The 18,374-nt window shown below is 35.0% G+C and overlaps 1 protein-coding gene across 4 annotated transcripts in view; it reads left to right on the top strand.

Annotated features, from left to right (window-relative positions):
- TSC22D1 (TSC22 domain family member 1) overlaps positions 1 to 18,374 on the top strand; it is a 135,721-nt gene that overhangs the window by 52,339 nt on the left and 65,008 nt on the right. The gene's annotated exons all lie outside the window — the stretch shown is intronic.

The following is an 18,374-nucleotide window of genomic DNA, read 5'->3' as shown; positions in this document are numbered from 1 at the left end:
CCTTTCAACTAGCTTCTTCTCATATGCATACATGTTAAAGTCTCTCCAATCAAAAGGAATTATATCTAACTGTAGCTACTGTCTCACCTCTTCCTCTATGTACCCAAACTTAAAAACTGACTATAACATTCTTTCCACTTCTTCCAATGCCCCTCACTTCTCAGCCCACTCCAGTCTTGTTTCTACCTCTTAATAACTTCATTGAAATAATATTGAAGTTATCAGTGGTCTTATCACCAAATCAAATGGAGTTGATTTGGTGATAAGTTTTCATACCTTGTCATATGTGTGCTCTCAGCAGCATTTAACATAATTGATGGCATTCTCTTTTGACATTTTTAGTTCTGTGAGTCTTTACTCCTCTGTATCTTAGCTGGCTCTAGGTCTCGTTTGCAGACTCATTCTCACTCTACCCAGGCTCATTTTATATTTTGGGGTTTCTAAGGCTGGCTTCTTGGTCATTATCTCTTAATTCTTTGGGTGTCTCTATCCATACCTCAGATCAACTACCTTTATTCTGATGAATCAAGTTTAATAACACTGGTACAACTTTATAGATCGAACTACCTACTTGGGGTGTCATTGTGTGTGCCCCAAGAGCAATTCAAACACATTCAATGAATTTATGATCTTTTCCCCCTCAAATCAGGACTTCCTTTAGCATTGCTCATTTTAGTGAGTATCACCCCCATCCATCCAGTTAGGCATGCCAGAAAGCTAGATATCCTGCATATCTGTGTATTCCTTACACCTCCTTTACCCAGTCTGTCGTTCAGCCCTATTGATTTTTGTGTCTAAAACCTCAACAGCCTATTTCTCTGTTTCTATTACCGTGGCTCAGTCCGTGATTTCCTAACTTAAACTATAACAGTTCTAATTGGTCTCCTTCTATACACTCTTGTGCTAATCCAATTCATTGTCCACAATACAGCCAGAGGGATGTTTCTCAAGATACTAGTTTAATGATATTATCCCCTTAATTAAACACTCAATTGACTTCCTCTTGCTCTTAGGATCCATGGATAGGATAGAGACAAAAATCCTTAATATAATTTGTGTAACCCTGAAAGACCAAGTCCCTATTTACCTCTCCAGTCTCACCTTTGGCCACTTTTTGGTGTTTGTCTCTCCTTCTTGTCCTTATGTCTCAGCTCAGTCGTCATTTCCCTACCTCGGGAGCACCTCTAATGTTCTTGAATAGGTTAGATGACTATCTTGTTTGCTTTCATAGTGCCATGTACATATTGTATCATTGCTTATAGGCACATTTTTACATTTTTATGTACCATTTCTCCGTTTAGCTAAAAGCTCCCAAGAGACCAAGGATCTTCTTTGCTTTTTGCTTACCATTTGCCAGTGCTTGGCACAGCAACTGGCTTAGACTCTTCATTTCACTGAGTCTTAAGATGCCGCCACATTTTCCTTTTACTAAGTAAAGGAAAAAAAAAAAGTAATCAATGACAGATAAACTCACAATAATATTGAAAGAATTTTTTATAAAAGCTGAATTAACTTGGACTGTAGTATTCTCTCCCAGCCCGTGCCTCTCTATGATGGCAAAAGATACGTTATTTAAGAAAAAAATTCTAGAGTCTGTTTCTTGGCTCTGATACTTTATGAAAATAATGGGTACTTAATAATGGTTCCACTCTTCGGGCCTTCCAAAACTGAAAAGTTAGATTTGTTTCTAACTTCGGGAAGAAAACATTCAAGCTAGTTTTGATTTGGCTTTAAGTGCAGGTTTGATGTCTTTTCTGAACTCTCAAGCGATTCTGACTTGTGATCATCTCTAGGAGGGGATATTTAGTGATAATTTGAGTTTAAGAACAGCACAAGAATTTTTAACTTAAGGTACTGTGTAGTGAATCATTGCTTGTCTGCTTGTCGAGTTCTTCATTTCATTAATGTACTGTTTCTATTTTTTCTCATACTTTTGTTTCTTTGGGGACCATGACCCACTGTCAGCATTTCTGTTTTCATTTTTTAGTTCAGGAGGTTTTCCTCTGCACCATTCCTACAGGGGTCAAAGAGGTCTTTTCCTTAATAGATTTAATTTTTGTCTTGACTCAATTTACGCTTTGTACTAGAGAACTTTAGAATGGAAAGATTCAGTTTGCCATTTAACATTGTGTGTTTCTCAAAGAAAACTTTAAAGTGTCAAAAAATCTTTTTGTAATTTTAGGGCCTGTTTTGCTAGGTTCTGAATAATAAACACTCCTGGTAGCCTGGCATTTGGTCGTTGGAATAAACTAATCACTTCAGCCTTTTGCAATCACTTAGAATACTCATTAACTGTGAGTCATTGTTTTGAAATAATGTACATTATAGCTCTTTTTGTTTTTCTTGCTTGAATTGCCTAACATTCTTTAGAACAACTTTGTGGCAGTTGTGAGCTTAGTGTACATTTTTATTCTAAAAATTGGGTGGTGCCAAAGTACATTGCTGGACCACAAACCGTTTTATTCCCATCCAGATTGGTATTTTTGTAGAGCAAAAAGTACACTGAAGTATAGGACTTTTTTTTTCTTTCTGAAGTACTGGTAAGCTTATTTTGAGAAAATGTATATGTTTGAATTAATGGGGCACTAATTACCTCTGGCATCTTAAAAAATTTATAAACATATTTCTTTGCTAAACATGGTACTGCATTTCTTTATTTTCCCGATTAAATTTATAATATTCCTTTGAAAGCAGAGAATAACCTTTCTATTTATTTAACAAGTTAAAAATCAGTCACTATTATCACACTTGATTAAAATACATCTGAAGAAAATAGCTTATTAAATGCTTCCTAAAATTTGTAAAGTTTTAATTATAAGAACTCAGTAATTTTTCTTCAAACATCTTAAGTATGTAGTCTACTGTTTTTTTTTAAGTTGGTGGCATTCTACTGTCAATGTATACGTATTCTAATATAAGTCTTTTCTTCATGGAAAATATGACTTAATGAACTCATATGTTTTTCATTGTTGTTTTTAAAAAGGCATTAAAAACAATCTTGTAATGGCCATCAGATTTCTAAAAATAATCAGCAGCTCTGCTACCACTTTCAATATGAACTATTAAACCAGAGCGTTGATATCTTAGTTGCAGAATTTAGTGCATTAAAAACAAAAACAAACCAATAATCCCCTCCTAGCAGTCACCTTCTTTGTTCTCTGAACTCTTTGTGTTGGTGGTGGTAATATAGGACTGTCTGAATGATGACACATTTTATGCATGTTTTCTAATTAAGTAGTCTGAATTCAAAAAGCTTTGTTTAAATATATTACATTCATCTTCCTATAGTACAGTTTCTTAATAAGTCTCTGGCATATCAGTATTGGCAAATTTAGATTGCCTTTTTACTCAGCCCGCTAAAAATGTCAGGTTACTTATGAGGAAGAAGAGATTATCCTAAAAGATTGAATACCTCTTTTACGTTCTTGGAAATGTTTTCAGTTGTTGTGACATGAGGGATCCACTAGGATTGAAGATATTTATATGTAAATTCTAACTTTATAAATTTTTCAGTGAAAAATTGGATACTATTTATTGGCTATGCTTTTGGGCATCATCTTTTTTTCTATTTAAGTTGGGCTTCTTGATAGGAAAAGGAGAACCAAATTTGTTATATAAATTAGTTTTTTATTGCTCACCTCTGTAAGTCAGAAGTTATTTTTAGCTCACCCCTAATATAAGTATATATTTTGAGTATGCAGATCTGAGAGGTTTTTTAGATCACTCTCAACATTTCAGTAGAAATCACAAAGTCACGGGGACATTTCTAAACATCACTCTGTAACTTGCTTCATTATTTTTTAAAATCTTGGTTAAAGTCTTTATGACAGTAATATGAATCTGATTCCATGGTCAGTTTATTTTGACACTTTTTTATGGCTGTCAGAGATGGTTGACAAAGATACATAGATTCAAATGGCAATGATTCCTAAATCATGACACTAAGATTTTAGTATCATCCAGCATTTATGCTGAGGTTTGGTGATATTTGGCTAGTCACTAATCGTCTGTCCTTGCACCTGATTGGAAGGTTTTAAGTTTCTATCGTTTTATGAAATGGATTAAAAACCTGATGAACTTCTTTCGGAAGATTTTGAAACAGGTTAAAAATTCAGTTTCTAAGCTTTTGAGTGTGCAAATGAGAGGTTTTTAAAAATTACTCTCTCAACATTTTTAGTACAAATCACAAAATGATGGAGATGATTTGAAACATCCATCTTTAACATTCCTTTCTCATAGAAAGTTACACTAGAAAAGCAGTTACATTCTCATGAACTGTTCAAACATTGCGTTTACATTGAAGGTACAGGTTTAGTGTTTATTGTTTTGAAGATTCTGCTTTGTGGCTTAACCTCTCATCATCACAGAAAAGGTCAGCAAATTTTGAGTGTTTTTCTTTCCGTAAAAGAAAAATCCAAGCCCATCTTTTAAGTTCAACAAGTCTTTTATGTTCTTTACAATAGATAACTAGTGAACTGTATGGGGGAAAAGAATTTTCAGCCACTCCCTATCTCATTAAGAATATCCTGATGATTCTTCTATTTTAAAGGTATTTTTTTTTTTAAATAAAATTAACTACATTGATGATGTCCTGGAACAGTTAGTGCACACTTCTTATTTCAACTTCTTTGTTGCAGTAACTTGCCTATGACTGAATGACTCATCAAGTAATTTTCACATAAGGTGCTATCTCTGTAAATTTATCTGAGAATCCTTTTTCTAGTTAAAGCAGCTGTTCCATCAGAAGCTACACATACAATTTATTAAAGAAGAAATTTGCTTTTGAGATTACATCATCTCCAATAAAACTTTTCTTTAATTCTTCACATACACACAATGTTTTATTTTGGAAACACAATGTAGCAAATGCCATAGGCAGATACGTAAGAAATGTGTCTTCTATATCCAGCCTTCCATACTATATAATTTGCTCTAATACTTCTTTCTTCAAACATTAAGCAATCTTTCCTTCAATTCTTCTGAAAATATTTACTGATTAAGGATTGCATTTTAATTTGTTACTATACTGTTTATTTTTTATCATTTTACCCATTTTTACCGTGGGAGGACGAGCAGCTCTTTTCCCAATGTAATAACTATTTGTTGTTAGTAATATTTAGTGAGTGTTGTAAAATGTTGAAAGAACTGGATTGAGTATTGTATGGCTTTAAACATATCTTTAAACAATATAGAGTTTATCTTTATGTTCTGGATGTTTAATTCAATTCTTAGATGTCTACTGATAGTGATGGCTTCATATTCTCATTAATTATCATAGCACAATATATATTTAGGACTGTGATTGTCAATTGTGGTAGTGGACATAAATCTGTATTTCAGATAGAATTCTTGATAGTTTTGCAGGTTTTTTTTTTTTTTGTAGATCTGATTTTATGTCATTGCATTTACCAGCTAATCTGGTTAATAGGGTATTTGTGCTAGGAGAAGTGTTCAGCTCTGCCATTTTCCTTTTATTTGCTCGTGTTTGCATTATTAATATTATCCTAATCCTATATTCCTTTGCAGGAATATTTTAAAGCCATTTCTCCATTTGGTGTGGGTTATTTTAGTTAAAACACTATAACTCACTTAACCAGGTGCCCATAAACTGCAGTAAAATTTAAAACATTGAAAGTAACCAGGTAAGCATGCTACTGAAAATTCCTAAGCCTCTGTGGAACTGCCGCTGAGGAAACCTTAACTGGGGCACAGCCTGAGGACTCTAGTTGGTGGAGACCATCTCACCAAGGGATGGACTGAGTGGGCCAGTTTCAATTTGCATATTAAATATCAGCAGAGCTCAGTGTCTTTTAAGATTTTTTTAAAAAGGAATTTTAATATTCCTGCACCAAATTGATTGTCTTTCATACCCTATTTTGGAGTGTACTGGTTTACAGTGTGGTTTAAAAAAATTGGAGTTTTCTCTCATAGTCCTTCAAAATTAAAATAATTTGCATGTGAATTAAATTCCAACCTTACTTAACAGTTCATATTTTTTCCATCACCTTAATGCCCTCAAATTTTTTCATTTCTCAGGTTATCGAACTCTTTCTGAATTAAACCATTGTACAATCTTAGATAAATATTAAAGCAAAGTTTGATGAAAGCAATAATACCATGTCCATGATACTTTCTGATGGCTAGATAAATATGGTTAGGACTGTCATAAGATAAGCAGTCTGTTTTTATCTTGGTCCTTTTTTGGGGGATGAAACAATTTGTTTAATTAGAAATACTCGTTCTGAATTAACATATAATTTGTTTACCTCCACTTTGAAGCAGTGTGTTAGTTTTCTTCTGGAATTTTTAACTTCTTTTTTTGTCAAAACTATTTTGAATGTGCTGACATATTCTTGAGATTGATTTAACTTGCAGACATTTAAAGAAAATAACAGCATTAGGCTGGAAAATACTTTAAAATGCTCCGGTTTTGATAGATCGAGGAATAATGTTCCTGCACATTTTCAGTTTGAAAAGTTAATGATTATTTTCTGTTATTGATGTGTTTTAGAAATTGTAGGGGATAATAATTTCTTCTGGGGAATTTTCTAATTTATGCTATTTTCTCCAACTTTTAGTAGTATTTTAGTGAGGAGGAAATAATTTTTTTATAGTGACAATGATGTTACCATTGCTCTCCTGTGTTTTAGATGTAATGGTTGTAGATAAGTGCACTCTGTAAGAAAATAAATATTAGTTTGTGAAATGGGCTATAGCACAGGATGAATAGAGAAAGTTTGAAAATTAGCTTCCATTTCAGTTGTTACCTCCAGTGATTAAAAGGGGTGTGTGTGTGTGTGTGTGTGTGTGTGTATTTTGTACATGTACACACAGGCAATCTGGATCTACTTATATTTATATGTAGTATACAGGTATTTGTGTATACACCCAAACTTATGCACACACACAGGTGTATATGTGTGTGTATAAACACTTCATTGATCCCAACTAAAAGGGAGCATACATTAGACAGCTATAATTCTGGATTGGTTTTCTAGAATCATTGGCATGTTAGACTAGAGCTAAGAGATTGGGAGGTGGCAGGAGGAAGAGGGGTGACTAACAATTGCTTAGGACTGGAGAAGAGACTGCTATCCCTTCCTTCATCTTAGTGGTAATCAACCTGCTTTTGCTGAAATGTTTTATTTTCTGCTTTGAGAAGCTCCTGTTGTTAGGAGTGTTGCTGTTTCCAGAAATAGGAGAGGAAAGGAAGGAAATTATAGAGGCAAACCTTGACTTTTAAAATCCTGTCTTTCAGGGAGAAATTACAAGTGCCTTGATCTCATCTTTTCTACTTAGTGAATTTTTGATGGAGTGTTTTAGTGTCCCATTCTACATTTTGCTACTTTTAACAACCATAAATCAAATAGTATTTCACTTGTAATGTTAATTTTTTTTCATGGTAAGTAAGGAAGAATATTTCTTTACTGGTGTAGCGCAGACACTGAGTGTGTTTTGAAGATGGCCTGAGTGTGTGTGATGTGTTGGGATGTCCTGGGTTTCTACCATATGGCTAGTTTCCATTAGCCATTATGCCCAGGTACCCTTTTGGGGCCTGAATCCAAGTCTTCAGGAACTTTTATTTATTAAGAGACTATTTAAAGTATTGAGAGTATTTTTTTTGGGGGGGTCATTGGAATTAAGAGGGAGGTCATCCACGGTGGGGAGGGGAATTTGGAAGAGGAGATGCCCCTTATTATTCAGCATCAATTTGTAGTACGCCCAAAGATTCCCAAGCATACTAGTGATGGTCCACAGAAAACTTTTCTTTCCCACCTTGAGGAAGATTGGCCCTGAGCCAACATCTGTTGCCAATCTTCCTCTTTTCTTTTTTCTCCCCAAAGCCCTAGTACATAGTCATATATGCTAGTTGTAGGTCCTTCTAGTTCTTCTGTGTGGGACGCTGCCTCAGCATGGCTTGATGAGTAGTGAGTAGGTCCTTGCCCAGGATCTGAACCAGTGAACCCTGGGCTGTTGAAGTGGAGCGTGCAAACTTAACCACTGCACCACCGGGCTGGCCCCAGAAAACTTTTTTTTAAAATAGTGTAGATGCTGAAGTTCTGCAGATAAAGTAACACATTATTCTAGGGATAATACAGATTAGCTAAAACATTTAGAAACCACTTTTTGGAAATGGCATATGTTTTTATTAAAATCAGCCCCACTTCTATTTCAACCATTCACTTCAAAAAGTATTATAGAGGGGTAACATGAAAAGTGTTTATCTACTCTCAGAAATAGTATACTAGAAGTGTGGGTTTTGTTCATATTAATATGCTTATTTTTCCCATCTGTGAAGTAACTGCTTATTGGAACTGAGATGGTTTTGTTTCTTTTTAAAATTTTTAATAGTTTAAAAAATGGTACACGTTGCAAAGTATTGCTCTTACCTCTTTTCCAAATTTGCCCAGTACTGTGTACCTCCCTAATTCTAGCCCTAGGCAGTCACTAGTAAGTTCTTTGTTGTTCTTTCAGGCATTCTATATATATATATTTCAGCAATTCAGAATTTATATTCTTTTTTTTTTTTTTGGTGAGGGAGATCAGCCCTGAGCTAACATCTGTTGTCAATCCTCCTCTTTTTGCTGAAGAAGACTGGCCCTGGGCTAACATCTGTGCCCATCTTCCTCTGCTTTATATGGGACGCTGCCACAGAATGGCTTGACAAGCGGTACGTTGGTGCACGCCCCGGATCTGAACCCCAGGCCGGGGTTAATCGCTATGCCACGGGGCCAGCCCCTCAGAATTTATATTCTTATTGTTTCACTTTTTAAAATTTTACACAAAAAGTAGCACACTATACACACTGTTCTGTCCCTTTTTTCATATAGTAGACTGCTTCCTCATTTTTTTCAAGTTGTACAGTACTACATTATATGTGTATATCATATTTTACTTACCTAGTGTCTAATTAATGTATATTTAGGTTGTTTCTTATCTTTGCTAATACTGTAATGGGTAACCTTGTATATATGTCATTTCCTATCTGTGTAAGTATATTCATAAGTTAAAATCCCAGAGGTAGAATTGCAGGGTCAAAGGGTTTGATTTTGTAATTTTGAAGAATATTGTCAAATTGACATCCATGAGAGTTGTACCAATTTACGCTCCCACTAGCAATAGATGAGAGTGCCTGTTTCCCTACTGCCTTGTCATTAGAGTATGCTATTGAACTTCTGGATTTTTGCCCATCTGTTAGGTGAAAGTTGTATCTCAAAGTAGTTTTAATTCGCATGTTTCTTGTGAGTGACTTTAAGCTTCTTTTCATATATATTTTCACTTCCATGCACTGCCAGTTCATATTTTTTGCCCATTTTCTGTTGAGTTCGTTTTTCTTTTTTATAATTAGCCCTTTGCTGGTGTTATGAGGAATAGCCAATATTTTTCCCAGTTTGACATTTATCTTTTGATTGATTTTGCTCATAGTGGTGGGTTTTTTTGTTTTTGTTTTTTTGCCATGCATAGTTTTTTATTTTTATGTAGCCAAAGTTATCAAAGTTTCCTTTTATGACTAAAATTTTGAGTTAGAAAGACCTTCTTTACTCCAAGGGTATAAAGAAGTTATATTTTCTTTAACTATTGGTTTCATGTTTTCTATATAAATCTTTGACCCCTTTGGAGTTTATTTTGGTTTTCTTTCTTTGGAGATCTGACTCTGTCTTTTTGCAGATTGCTCCTAGTTGTTCTGATAACATCTAATGAATAATTTATATCTTCCCCAGATGATCAGATCATACTCAGAATGAGTTTTAATTAGAATGTCCTTCAATGTTTTGAATCTGAAGGTGATAAAAGAAAAGATGAGTAATAGAAAAGGTAACATTTTCTGTTTTTTAGTTTCTTTCTTAGTTGAGTTACCAGACTCTTAGTTCTCTATAGCTACCCACATATTGAAAGGAACTTTTTCCAAACTTTTCTACTACACTTGCTAGAGTTTAGTGTAGGTTATCGCCAAGGTTTATCTATCAAAACTGTTTTTGGTTGGTGTCTGGGATTGTTCATGCCTGCTGAGGTAACTTGTCATCTGAATTCTCTTCTCCCAAAGACCTTAATTAGCTAACTCGAGAGCAAACTTGGAGAGGGTGGATAAGACAAGATTCTCTACTGTGGTTCAGGGTAACATTGGCTAATATTGCTTATGGTGACGTAGTTGGATATATCTCCTCTGTTAGCAGTTAGGGTTTCCAATGGTTTATGCAAATTCTGAATCAAAATGGAAAAAATAAAAAACCAGCCAAGTGTTACAAGCTGATCTCTGTTCTAGTCAATTCACATTATTTAAGGAGTGCTTTCTATTGTTAAATATTTCACTCTATTTTGTTAGGCCACTTTCTTCCTAATCCAATTATCTCACATTTTCAAATATGAAGACCTATTTCTAATATCAAAAAAACTTCACAGATCTTTGTGCTTTTTATATACGGTGACTAAGAAAATACATGACAAAAATCTGTCATTTCTTGCAGTGAGATTGAAATTAATTGATATTGGATTGATCATAAAAAGCATCCACATACATTGAAAAAGTAAATAGGTTCATGTTTGGGATATACAGGGTCCAGGCAATCATTACTGTCAGTCACATATTAGATCCTATACACTAAGTCATTTTAAGTAAGCCCTAGATTAAGTAAAACAAAATGGTATGAGAGAGGAAATCCTGTCCCTCACGTAGGAGCTGACTTAATAGGGTAGACAACCATTGATCTCAAGATCATTTCAGAAGTGTTAAGACAGGGGAGGTGGAGGATTACTGTGTAATTGGTCACAGTTAAATCTAACCTGGTCTGGAGGAGCAGGGAAGACCTGCCTAAGCAGGTGACTTTTCAGCTGATCTCTGAAGAGGACTGATGAGAGTTAGAACTGGAGGCAAGAAAATCAAGTAGGAAGCAATTTCAGGATTTAGGCAAGAGCTTATGTGGGCCTGCATTAGAACAGATGCTTTAGAGATAGGAATGAAAAGATTGATTTAAGGAAGACTTAGGAATTCCTGTCTTGTTAATTGATGGGTATAGGTGTAGGAAAGGGATAAATTAAGAACAACCTAGTTTTCTAGGTGGGAAGTGGTTCTGTTTCACAGAAATAGGGAATATAGGTTTACATAGGTAAGACTAAATCACTTTTAAGTATGTTGAGTTTGAAACAAATATCCAAGTAGAGATGGCCAATGAGCATTAAAAATTGAGCCTGAAGATTGGGAATTCTGAAATGAAGATACTGATTTGGAAGCTGTCGTCTTAACAATGATAATTAAAGCCATGAGAGTAGAGGTGATCACCCAGAAAGTGTGTGTAGAATGAGAAGAGCAGAAGGCTGAAGGTAGAACTTTTGGGAACATCGGCCTTTAAGGGATAGGAAAATTCTAATTATGGCCTTTGATTGGGCATTTCCTCTTTACTTGAATTGCTATCCAAGCTCTTTACCCAACCAAATCTAATCGGTCCTTAGGTCCCTAAAACCTATCTTCATCATGAAACCATTTCTACTGCTTTTTCTAGAAATTAGAAAAGAAAGGCATTTATTGGTGGTAACATTTATTTTTAATCAAATACTACTTCATAGAGTCACAGATTTTTGGCTTGATTGGCTGGTTCCTGATTGTTAAGAGAAAAAAAAGTGTGTGTACATTTCTTTTTGTTTAGAAGGCTGTCATTTAGATGGGTAGGTGTTTTCAGATTGTCATATTGAGCAATTACTATATCTCAACTGCTTTATGTGCTAGATATTATACATAAAAAAATTAGATGTAGCTCCTTATCTTAGGGTATCAATAGCCTAATGGGGAAAAATAAAACAGCAAGATGGATGTTCTGTGAAGTTCATAACTTCCCTTATTCTGTCCTCCCAAATGTAAATTAGAATTAATTTATTGCTAAATTAACCTTATCCCCCCCTCCCCCCCGTTATAGTGACATAAGCTCAACTGTAGAAAAGTAGGAAAATTCTAGGCATAGATTTTTTTCATGTTGTTTAAAAATAATTGACATTATACCTGGTATATACAACTTTACATAATTTTTTTAACTCTACACTTTCCTATATTATCACATGTTCTTCAGAAATATTTTCACTTGCTATAGAAAAGCATTATATGAATGTACCAGAATTTATTTATTCATTTATTGCCAGACATTCATTTTTTCACTATTTCATTATAAATAATGCTTTGATCAACACTCATATTTGGGCATTAATCTTTTTATGCATTTTAGATTTTCCTTAGGGTTAATTCACAGAAGTGAAATTATTGGACAAAAGAGTACATATATTTTTAAGACTCCTAATATATACTGACAAATTTCTTTTCAGAAGAGCCTTGACTATACTTTCACTAGCAATGTATGAGAGTACTCATTTCTCTTGCCCAGATTATTATCTTGTACTTTTTTTGCTAATTTTCTAATTTGATGGGTGAAAATAGTATTTTTTAATATGAATCTTTGATTATTAATGAAGATAAACATGTTAAAAGTATAATTATATTTTTTTCTTTCAATTGTCTATCATCTTTTTTCCCTTTTGGTTCTAGTAAATAGTTTAGTGAGCAATTGCATATTCTTACTGTATCTTTTATGATTAATAGACTTAGATGGTATCATTCTTAGCTTTTATGTTTTTCAGGGCAAGGAGGGCCAGGTTTTTTAATCTTAAAAATGTGTTGAAACTTTCCTAACCCTCCTCCCCCTTTTTAAACTGTGGTAAACTACACATAACATAAAATTTACCATCTTAACTATTTTTAAGTTCAGTAGCATTAAGTACATTGACATTGTTGTACAGCCAAAACCACCATCCTACCCTCTTGATCATTTTGATTACTCCTTCAGCATAATAATGTTGGCTTTAAAACTCACCAGTGCTGCCTGTAGCATTCTTAATGTTACTATTTTTGGTTACTATTTTTGTAATAATTTTGTGGAGATTTGTTGGCTTATCTAGGCGTGGAAGCATGCTGTCTGAGTGCAAAAGCTGAGATTTCTAGTTTATATTGGGTCTTGGTTGTTACTAATAATTTAGAGTCCCTCATTCAATGAGTGTGGCTTATTAGCATTAATTTTAATTTTCCCTGAACTAATTATTTTGTTCAAGGCTGATGCTCATCTGCCACTTCATGCATATCACATAGGGCCTCATGAGATAGTTATATGGTTTGTTGTTGTTCTTTTGACTAGACACTTTACTCCTCAGAAATTCTTACCCATGAGGATGGGGGCTGTGTGTCTCTATCTCTGTGAACTGGCAGAGGGCACAGGAAGTAAGAAGGCTTTGCTGTGGGAAGGAACAGAAGGGAGGCCTGGGTGGCTAGGCATGAAGAACAAGGGGGATATTGGTGTGAGATGAAGTTGCAGAGGTAAGAGGGGCCAGATACTATCGGGCCCTATAGGAGTTTGTTTCCTATTGCACTGTGACTAGAACTCTATTAAAGGATTTTAATTGAAGCTGGGGAAGAGGGGGCAACATAGTCTAATATAAGTTTTTTGAAAGATCACCCTGGCTGCTGCCACCCAGAAATGGATTATAGAGGAGTAAGAGTAGACTCTGGGAGATGTGCTGGGCGGCTATTTCTGTTATCCAGGTGGCAGTGTTATACTGAGTTATGTCCTCTCTCTCTCTCTCTCCTTTTTTTCCCTAAATCCATATTATGATCATCTATAGCAGAACTGAAGATAACTGGCCAGGTTTACTCCATGGAAAAGTAAGACTTACCAGACAGTCTGAACATCGGAACGATGGGTTCACTAATACCATACTTTAACTGACCAAGCTAACTAACCTCAGGCTAAACATAGTTTGCATATAAATCTCAAAAGTTCACTGTCAACTATCTTTGAACATGCTTGTGAAGTTAAATGAACTTTAATTATAAAGGATTTAGTGAATTCAGAAAGATACTCATATTCCTATTTGGTATATGAAGAATAGGAAGTACAGTCATTAATAGTACTGAGATAAAAAGCAAAATATTTGTCAGTTTCTCCTAACTGCAGGCACCATTTTGTCAACGTCATACTTTTACTTTAATTCCTTCTAAATCTATAATAACTTCAGGGTTTAGATGAAATTTGAGAGTTTTATGCACATTTTTGGCATGTATTATTTTGGTGTCCCAAGTTAAAGATTGTGTAATTCCTCCTGGAAGCTGCCTCTGATTCCCCAAGACTGGGAAAAGGCTCCTCTAATGTGCTCTTATAGCACATTATACCTTACCCCTATGTTAAGGATTTATCATGCTGAGTTATAGGGCTCTTTGAGGTCAGAGATAAAGATTGGGGAGAATGAAGGCACATGTAGTGGGGGATTGGGGAAGCAAACCGGAAGGGACTTGAGGCAAGTGTGAAATTTCTGTGAAGTCTTACGAATCTTCTTTCACTCCATAATACGCTTTTGTTTTAATATGGGGTAGGATTTTAAATGGCCTACCACTGAGTAAAATTGACAGTACATGGAGCTGTACATGTTGTCTGTGCCGTGGCTTCGTCTATTTTCAGTATGCTCTTCAGGGTGAGGAATTAGAGTTCTATGGGATTTTGTATACTTTGTTAGTTTTACATATCGGCTTTAGGGGATAACAGCAATACCTACATGATTAGACTTTGTAAGTTTTTAAAAATAATTTAATATAAGATACTTTGAGTGTAAAATTTAGAAAAGAATTCAGATCCTCAGTTCTTCAGTATGATATGTGACTCTGCCTCCTGCCTTCTTAGACTCTCCGAGCTTGGTCTTTTGCTCCTTTTTGGGCTCTCCTTATTTTGACCCTACACTACTCTAATTTTCTTCTTTATTCTGCTATTTTTACCTCCTTTCTTGGCTATTTACTCCTGAAGCACTTGCCACAATTCTCAACTCTCAATTCCACAGATGACTCCAAATCCTTAACTTCAACCTTGGGCCTCTTTCTCATTGCCCCGTGCTAGGTAGCTGACTAACTGCCTCATACTTTCTATGAGCTCCTTCTCCTGAGCTTTTAGCTTCTGTTAATGATTGTCCTGATGTTCCAGTCATCTAGACTCCAAAGCTTAGTCACCTTTGCCTCCACTTTCTCATGCCTCCCGCATGCTTGTTCCTGAGTCCCCAGTGCCTGGTGCACAGCAGACACTCTGGGTTATCCAGTTCTGTAATCTCTGATTCTCTAACACGTCTTGCTTTTTTGTTCTTTTCCCTGCCATCCCCATTATCGCCACCATAGTCCAGGCTGTTACTACTTCTTTGGACTATTTGTGGAAGACACCTTACTGATCACCCAGCATCCAAGCCTGCCTCCCTCCTTCCCAGTCATACGATTAATCTTATTAAAACATTCCCTCTCAATACCCAGCTCAGAAATCTTTAATGGCTTCCTATTGTTCTCTTCTAGCTGACTGCTTACTCATACTTTTAATATATTACCTTAACATAAACCCTTGCTTATGCATCCTCTTTACCTAGAATTCCCACTCTACTCTTCCCCTGAAACTTACCTATTCTGGGACCACATTTCAAGTTCTACCTGATTGGATGTGATCTTCTTTTGGTAACTCAATGCATATATGTTTTTTAATTCTTTTTTGTTATGTATTTTTTTTTTCATGAAGATTGGCCCTAAGGTAGCATCTGTTGCCAATCTTCCTCCTTTTTTCCTTCTTTTCTCCCCAAAGCCCCAGTAGATGGTTCTATGTCATAGTTGTACATACTTCTAGTTGCTCTATGTGGGACGCTGCCTCAGCATGGCTTGATGAGCAGTGAGTAGGTCCACGCCCAGGATCTAAACTGACAGACCCCAGGCCACTGAAGCGGAGCGTGAGAACTTAACTGCTATGCCACCAGCCTGGCCTCATATATTTTTTTTATACTTAAAAAAAAAACTGCCACTCATCCACACCCTACCTTAATCATTTTTTTCAAGTCAGCAGGGTCAGAGTGGTTAAAAGAATGAACTCTGGAGCGGCGCTGCCTGCATTCTTATCCCAGTTCTGCCTCTTACTAGTTCGGCACCTTGAGCTGATTACTTAACCTCTCCAAGCCTCATTTTCCTCATCTATAAATGGGGAGCAGTAATAGCACCTATCTCACAGGGCTGTTGTAAGGAATATGTGAGTTATATGTTTAAAACACTGCCCAGTACTATATAGAAGTTTGCTGCTGTTGTTATATGTTAAAAGATTTCTCCTATCCCATAAGCTCCTTAAAGGTGGGAAATGTCTTCTTTTTTGGAATGCTTCACAGAATCTACCATGGTACCTTATATTTAGTAGGCATTCAATGATTACTTATTGAATGAAATTGAAATTTACTGAAAACTCTGGTTGTCCAATAACAGCTACTTTTGGTTTTGAAATAAGGTTGTTTAAACTTGTACAGAGTAGTTTCAGCAGTCATAAAGTGAAGTCACAGAGTTTTTCCGGGACAATTTAATAGCAGAGTATACTGTTTCCTTGTTTAATTATACCATTTGGAAAAAAAAAAACCAAACTGTGTAGTGTAAATAAATATGTATTAAACAAATATGATGAAATAGTGAACCTTTGAACACTAAAATACTTAAAACATAAGCTTTGGTGTTTTGAATTTAAAAGAACAACAGCTAGGAATCATATTGGCAGTAATTTGCATGCAATAGAGACAGCCTTCTAAGTGAAAGCATCCCAGAGTAGAACTAGCCAGGTATGTATAATTTTCTTTCAAAACACTAGTTTTACGCACCATTCTGGGATTTTTAACTTACATATGCATTTGGCTTTTCTGACATATATTTAGCAGAGTTTTTGAGTAATTCTTAGAGTTGAATAAGGGATGTCCAGGACTAATATTTGCTGTTGGTCTTGTATGTTAAACTTCAATACATTGTGAATTGTGGTGATGTTTCAAGCTTAAATATCTGATGTCGTATCAGGAAGTAGTTTTATTTATATGGTTTTAAAGAAATGGTAAACATTATCATTGGGGTGGACATTTTATTTAAATTACTTTTATCCATCTGCTTGAGACTTTTAATAGGGACTTTAAAAAGCTCTAAAACTAGACCACAGGTGAAATATAGAATAATGTTTGGTTTTGATGGGAAAAAGGGAAGAAATAGCCACTAAATATGGGCTTAATTTTTCTGGGTCCAAGAGGAGAAAAACTGAATTTTCATCAGTAAACAGAAACCTGACTAAATGCCCTAAGAAAGTAAAATTATTTTCCTCACTTTAATGTTTTATACCATTTGGTGATATCAAGTAAAGTAGTTTTTTCCTCTGTAGGTTTTACAGGGGCTTTGAAGCATCAGACAAAGAACCACTTGCAATTCCAATTAACCCAGGAGCTCAAGTTCCCATTTAGTAATCATTATTTATAATAAAGTCTAGGTATATTATCTTGCATACTTAACAAAGAGTTAAAAACTAAATTTCCATCTTTTTATGTTAGTATGCTCTAAGATTTATTTAATTAGTGTCTCCTAATTTTGTCATGAGTTTATTTAAAATATTTTTTAATGTTGACGTGTTCTAGGTATTTCTAGTCAAAATAAAAATATAGATATATTCAAGAATCTATAAAATTAGGTTTTGTAATGGATCAGTATTTAAGTAAAAGGAGGAAAGGTATCAAGTCATTGTGATGAAATATTCATTAGCTGTAGAATGACCTACTCATCCACTTGCCAAGTCTTACCTCTGTTTCTGTTTCATTTGTCTTTATAACCTTTGTGTTGAAACACTGAGAGTTTATGCTGTAAACATCTTTATTCTCTCTTCCTTATAGTTGGAAATATTGAAAGATTTTTATATTCTAGATTACACCTCCCCCTGTCCCCCCCAAAAAAAATCAAAGAAAATTCTTGGGCAAGTAGATGATTTACAAACCTATTAGCAATGGCAATATGAAAATTCAAAGGTGTTTGTGTATGGCATCCTGAAGTTTAGGTGGAAATCATTTATTTTTCTTTCTCTTTTGCCACGTTAACTTTAGTCTAGATTTGTGTGTTCTAAAATAGAGCCCCACCAGGTTTCTAGGGACTTTCATCTTTATATCACCTCTCTGTCCTCTGTTTTTTTTTCTGTGTACTTTAGGATATCTGTGTGAGAACGTGAGAAATTATTAGAAGGAACTAGGAAGTGAAATTGCTGAAAAAGCAACCTTCATACTAGTAATTATATGATAACTTGAAAATTATTAGTTGTAGATATGTCTGTGTTATGTGAATCTTGTCCATATTTTTATCTTTAAATTTCATTATGTTCAATATGCATATATTAATGTGTCTCTAATGACTGATGACTAGTTTGGCTCAGGCGAGGCTTATATCAAGTAAGCTAGTCTCACCTATTTGGATTCACTCTTTCTTGATTTTTTTTATGGCTATTAATAGTTGCAATAATCAAACATTCTGAATACCTTTTTGTGGATCT

This window comes from Ceratotherium simum, chromosome 10, assembly GCF_057802395.1.
Source record: "Ceratotherium simum simum isolate JZ-2026a chromosome 10, ASM5780239v1, whole genome shotgun sequence".
NCBI classification, from domain to species: domain Eukaryota; kingdom Metazoa; phylum Chordata; class Mammalia; order Perissodactyla; family Rhinocerotidae; genus Ceratotherium; species Ceratotherium simum.
This window is presented reverse-complemented; position numbering and strand designations above follow the sequence as displayed.